We start from the raw sequence: 5,724 nt of genomic DNA on the forward strand, positions 1-5,724 counted from the left end.
TTTGTTCATTTGTTTGCGGGAAGATTCGGGTGACTCCATATACAAGAACTAGGAACAGGGGTCTGGGACAGATGCCTCTCGGAGACTGAGTCAGGAGCCCGGCCAGGACATACTGTACAGAAGGAGGGGAGGGTGCAGAGGACGCCTACTGGGTGCCAGGAGATGCACAAGGACGTTGATTTACATCATTTCACTCCACCCTTTCACAAGCCAACGTCCCAGTGTATGGTCTGGAATATACTGATACGGCAGCTGGTTAGGGAAAGGAGCCTATGTTCTGCACCTATTGTTTTTCATACAATATCTTCTGCATTCTTTAAACTATATATATTTTGATATATCATATGTTTACTATATTTAATATAACATACACGCTCACACTTGAGTCTGTGACAGCACTCACTATTTTTATCTCGTAGATGAGGAATTGAAGACTGGAAGGAGTTGACTTGCTCAAGGCCATCAGCAGCAGACCCAGGATTTGAACTCAGCTCTTCTTGGCTCCAAAGTCAATGTGTCATTTTCCACCTTATCGGGTATCAGGCAGGAAGTGGAGCGACCTGGAAGGTGTGTGTTCCTCCCACAGTCACTGGCTCATTTCAATGCTCTTCTCTGCCCTTACGTTGCTGTGCTGGGCGCCCTGTCCCCCCGTCTCTAAACTGCTTCAGCCAACAAGCCCCCACAGCCTGGGTTAGGACGGAAAGCACCATTCCAGGACTGAAAGCCCAGATCGCAGCTTCTCCACCTGTGCCAAGTGCTCGGAGCTCAGGGCCTTTGTTAGTACGGACCTGAGCTCATCTTTCGCCTTGTGACTGGTCTCCGTGCAGGGGGTTGGAGGCCGGGAGGAGGCAACAGGGGCGTTTCCTATTAAGGAGGGCAGGATAGAGGGAAGATGAGAAGAAAAGGAATCCATTTTGAGATGCTATGATAATGTTAAACTATGATTCTCCAAACACAGGTTTTCCATTTTCAGTCCTCAATACTTGCCCTCAAGAAAACGAAATTTTAACTGGAAGCCCAACATATAAAGCACATCAAAAAGATGTTGCTTTTGTTGACCTGGAGGTGCATGGGGGGGTTGGCCTGAAGTCCTGACCACTGAGCCCACCATCCTTGAATCACCTCCCGGGACCTCTGGACCTCTTGGAACCCAGTTTGAAAACCATGAGTCTGTTCCACGATCTGATTCAGACTGTCCATCAGCTAGAGAATTACTGTGCAAGGCAATATAAGCCCTGATTTTATGGGGACGCCTAGGTCCCTGTGGGTGTGAGCTTAACCTTGTCTACCCTGGACACAGGTCATGCCTCTTCCAAGGTGAAAGGAAAAAGAAAAGTGAACTCACACTTACTGAGCACCTAGTAAGTACCAAGCGTTTTGTGTACATGGAAACAGTGCCCCTGTGAATGGGCTTTATCCTCACGCCCCCTTCCTCAGATGACAAACTCTAAGAGGTTGAGTAGCATGGCCCAACATCACACAAGTAAGATGTGGTCAGCACAGAAATTCAAACCCACACCCCTTCATACAAAGGAATCTACTCAGCACCAATCTTGTATTATGTGGCATTTTACCTTACATGAGAATGCAGAAAGCACTCAGCATCTGCCAGGCCTCAGGGCCCTTCTTCACGGTGCCAGAGACACAAAAGGGAAGAGATAAGGACAACCCTGGTGTCATGCAGAGAGCACTGGAATGGGAGTCCAGAGCCTAAGATTTTAGTCCTGGCTCTGCCCCTGATGTACCAGACGCAGGACCTGCCTGCCCAGGTTGTAGGGCTGGGCTGATGGCAAAGTAGGTAGGACAGCACTTGGGAGACTTGAAGCTTCTGTGAACGGATTAGAAGATCTGTGCAGGGTTAAGTCTGAAGAAGACCATTTGCTCAATCAGTTTCTAATTATTTAACATCATTCTATGTCGAAAAGTGTACAGTTTGTAACAGATAAACCCCATTAATGCCCACCTCCTGCACCTACAGAAGCCGGCAGCTGGGAGAGAGCCAGGCTGTCAGAGCCAAAAGCCCTGGGGTGGGTTTCTGGCATGAGCATTTGCTAGATTTGTGACCTTGGGTAAATGACTGAACCTACCCTTCTTGGTCCTAAGTTTCCTTCCTGTAAAAATCCCATCGCAGGTAGCTATTGTGCGAATTAATAATGTGCGAATGTGTAAGAAGTCCCCAGGGCGGCCTGGCAGGTCACATGTATACTGCACAGATACGGCTTCTTCCTCTGCTTCCTTCTCTCCACTCTTCAGGCAGAAAAATAAATGATAGTTCCTAAAAAACTCCTATTCACCCTTCAAAACCTGAATCAGTTGATACTTTTTTTTTCAGCCAATCTTCCTTGGGTCTCCAGAACAGGGCTAGTGCCTCCTCCAAGTTATCTGGGGACTTTGTATTTGCTTCTACTACTCCATGTTGTAATTTTATTAACCTGTTGTAATTTCCTGTTTTTATGTTTTTGTTTTTGTTTCTCCCCAGTCGACTGTGAACTCCCAGATGGGAGCCTGGCCCACGAGAGGCAGCTCTCCACGATGGAGGAGCCGCACTGATGGTCAGTAGCCCCCACCCTCCGCCCAGCCAGCCTTCCAGGGACTGGGAAAATTCTTGACCCCAAATCTGACAACCCATTTGACCTGTTGTCTAGAAAAGCCCTACACCATTAGCTCTCTTTTATGAAAAATAATTCTTCAGGGCCCTCAGGAAAAAACTGAGGCCGTGTGTCTGTGTGTGTGTCTGTCTGTGTGTGTTCAAATGGGAAAACTCTGGAGTCATTGCCTTTGGCACTGAAGTTCTTGGGCTTTTAAGAAGGAAGATCTTGCTGCTCTCCGTGACCTCAATCAACATGACAGAAATATCCTAAAATACCAAGTAAAGCTTACAGACCAGACTTATTTTTACTCCAGCTCTACTAGAGTCAAAGGATCGGTCCTGTCAGGAATAATCTGGACTAACGATATGGCTGGTGTCAGGACTAATCAGTAGAGCATTCTGGGAGAGCGAGGACCCTGCCATCACCCAGTCTGCGTGAGTTCGGGCCTGGGCCCTGGGGCGAGCGTGCTCATGTGTAAAAAGGGGAAGGTGGGTGCTGCTGTGCAGGCTTGTGCGGGTACCCACTGCTCCCCTTCCTGTCCCCAGGCTGGCTGCCACATGGCACTGTCTCAACAGGTGACGTGGAAGTGTGCCGAGGGCCCCAGGAGGTAGGCCGCACAGCTGGGATTGGAAGTCAGCGTTGCTGGACTCCGAAGCCTGTGTGGAATGTGTCGCCTGTCCTCTGGGAAGTCGGAAACTTCCCCTTCTTGATGTCTGTCCTCAGCTCTCTAATGGATTTGCCGAATTCTTCTGGGCCGGTGCTCCGAGGGCCCCCTCTTGGGCCGCCCCGCTCCCCGGACTGGGGACCACGGGAGGACCCCTCAGACAGAACAGCCCCAACGCACTGAGTTGTCACGAGCATCTGATCTGCTCACCACACGCAAACGGTCTCCCGAAGCCTCCTTTCTCCTCATGACGCAGCGTGGGGAGACCGGCGAAGTGGGAGCACCCATCAGACACCGTTCTGTTGAGTGAAAAATGCAGCCGCAGTGAAGGCAGCGTGGGACTGACGGGGAAGCTCCTGCCCTGTCTCCAGGGATTTCATTCCAGCAGCCTCTGTGGAGCCGGGGAAACGGGGTCCGGATCCCAGCTGCTGCTCGGGGACACCAGGCCGCAGGGTGTGGTGGCCCCCGTGGTGCTGCCCGCTTCCCCGTGAGGACAGAGACACTCACTCCCTCAGCCGACGCGGCTGCCGGGCTCACAGCTAGGTCCCCGTGTGGGGCACCTCTTCCCCTGAGGTTGCATCCCCTCCGGAGGCACAGATCCTCAGCCTCCTCGTCCTAATCTGGGACAGCCTCGAAGGGCCTCCTCAGCTCCGGAGGCCCCACGGGACCAGCAGAGCCACTGTCCCACTCCGGCTCTTTACCCTTAGTGAGGACTTGCCCACTAATCTGATGGTCCACCAGGCAGAATTTCTGGTCTGGGGGACTGGAAAATGGACATCTGCACCCTGCTTTCTTACCTTCGTGTGTGTGACCTGAGGCAAGTCCCGGATTCTCTCTGGGCCTCAACTGCCAAATAGCAGTTTCGATCTTCAAGTTCCCTTCAAGCTGGACTGGCCTTGAGTTGTGCTAGAACAGGAGCTCAGGGTAACCCTGTGAGGTCCGCTCTCTCCTGAGTGGGAGGATCATTCATCTCTGTCTCCTGGGAGCACCTCAGGTGATTCTGTTGTGTTGGGTAATCGTTCATAACGTCCCTTTCACCCTCAGCTCTGTCTGGGTTTGGATAGTAAGTTTTGGGGTTGTCCTACTTCTGAGCTACAGCAGACCCGAGGAGTGGAGATGGGGTTGAGGACGGAAGCATGCAGTAAAGTTGGAGGGTCCAAAGTGCTGGCGCTTCTGTCTCCCACCCTCCCTGCCTGGCCCTGCCTCTCCTGGGAAGTCCCGGGTCTGCAGAGAAAGCAGCTCCAACTGTCTCCTCTGTGGCCCCTTGGTTCCCTGGGGCCTGCAGATGGAGGACACTGGGTATAGGCGGCCTTGATGGGGGCAGCAAAGAGTTCATGCAACTCCCAGGGGGCCAGGCCATAGCCCCATCAGCAGGCCGTGACTCTGATTACACAGCTGGACGCACAGAGATGTACGGTGTGTGTGTGTGTGTGTGTGTGTGAAGGAGGGTGAAAGCACGTGGAGGAGGTATATTTGTAAATAAACAGGCCTGTGCATATAGGCATGTGGGTGTGAATGATGCACACAAGCACACAGTGCCTCTGGGTGCCTTTGTCCACGTGCATGGTAGTTCCGAGTGAAAGTACGTCTTTGAAGAGTAATGGACATTTGTATGGTAGGACTGTAGGTGCGAGTGTGGGTAGGCACAGATGAGTGAATGGCCCCCGTGAGCGTTCAGCACCTTTCTGGAAATTACAAAGCATTTCAAAAGAATAGTCGTGGTTACAATGTGCAGTGTAGACACAAGTGGATGGTTGTGCATGTCTGTGTGTGGATGGAAAGAGCTGGACGGGCACGTATGGAGCATCCAGGGCAACTCTCCTATTCTCCAGATGGGGAAAGAGGTTCATAGAGGTGACCTGTCCAAAGTCACAAGATTACCTGTAAGGTAGATTGGATTATTCTCTATTCCTCACTCCCGCCTTCCCTGTGACTCGCAGAGCAGAAGAGTGGGCGGGATCCATCTCCCTGCTCCATTGATGTTGGCCTTGACCAAGTCACCTGCTTTGACCAACAGGAGGTGAGAGGAAGTGAAACGGTGCCAGGTAAAAGCCAACCATCTCAAGGGGCACTTGCACTCTGGCGTTGTCTTGGAAATCTGCCCCAGGGAAGCTGCTGTCCCCAGAAAGATGAGACGGCTCTGGAACCACCTGAACGCCATGTGCAGCCGGGAGTGTAACCCCACTGGCCTGAGGCGGGGGGCGGAGCCGCCACCCGCATTATCAGCCGAATCCCATTCAATGTGCATTTATGTGAGCAGGAGCAGAAATGTTTGTTGTAGGCCACTGAGGTTGCGAAGCAGTCTGTGATGGAGACAGTGAGCTGACCCACTGGTGGGACTGGGGCTTAGGGTGGAGTCCTCTGTTTCCAACCCCCCAGGATTGTCTGGGGCCGCCTGAGGAGCGGGGTCCCTTCTGAGAGAGGGTGATTCTGTCCGTCTGGGGTATGGTCTGGGCTTTGGAAGTTCTA

General features: G+C 52.2%; 1 long non-coding RNA gene across 1 annotated transcript; it reads left to right on the plus strand.

The window, feature by feature from the left end:
- The first annotated feature begins 429 nt into the window (after positions 1-429).
- Positions 430-3,006, plus strand: LOC118539796 (uncharacterized). Its single transcript, XR_004919339.2, has 3 exons — positions 430-567; positions 2,480-2,552; positions 2,905-3,006. It is a non-coding gene; the product is annotated as an uncharacterized LOC118539796 (long non-coding RNA).
- Positions 3,007-5,724: the final 2,718 nt, after the last annotated feature.

This window comes from Halichoerus grypus, chromosome 11 (assembly GCF_964656455.1).
Source record: "Halichoerus grypus chromosome 11, mHalGry1.hap1.1, whole genome shotgun sequence".
In the NCBI taxonomy this organism is placed as follows: domain Eukaryota; kingdom Metazoa; phylum Chordata; class Mammalia; order Carnivora; family Phocidae; genus Halichoerus; species Halichoerus grypus.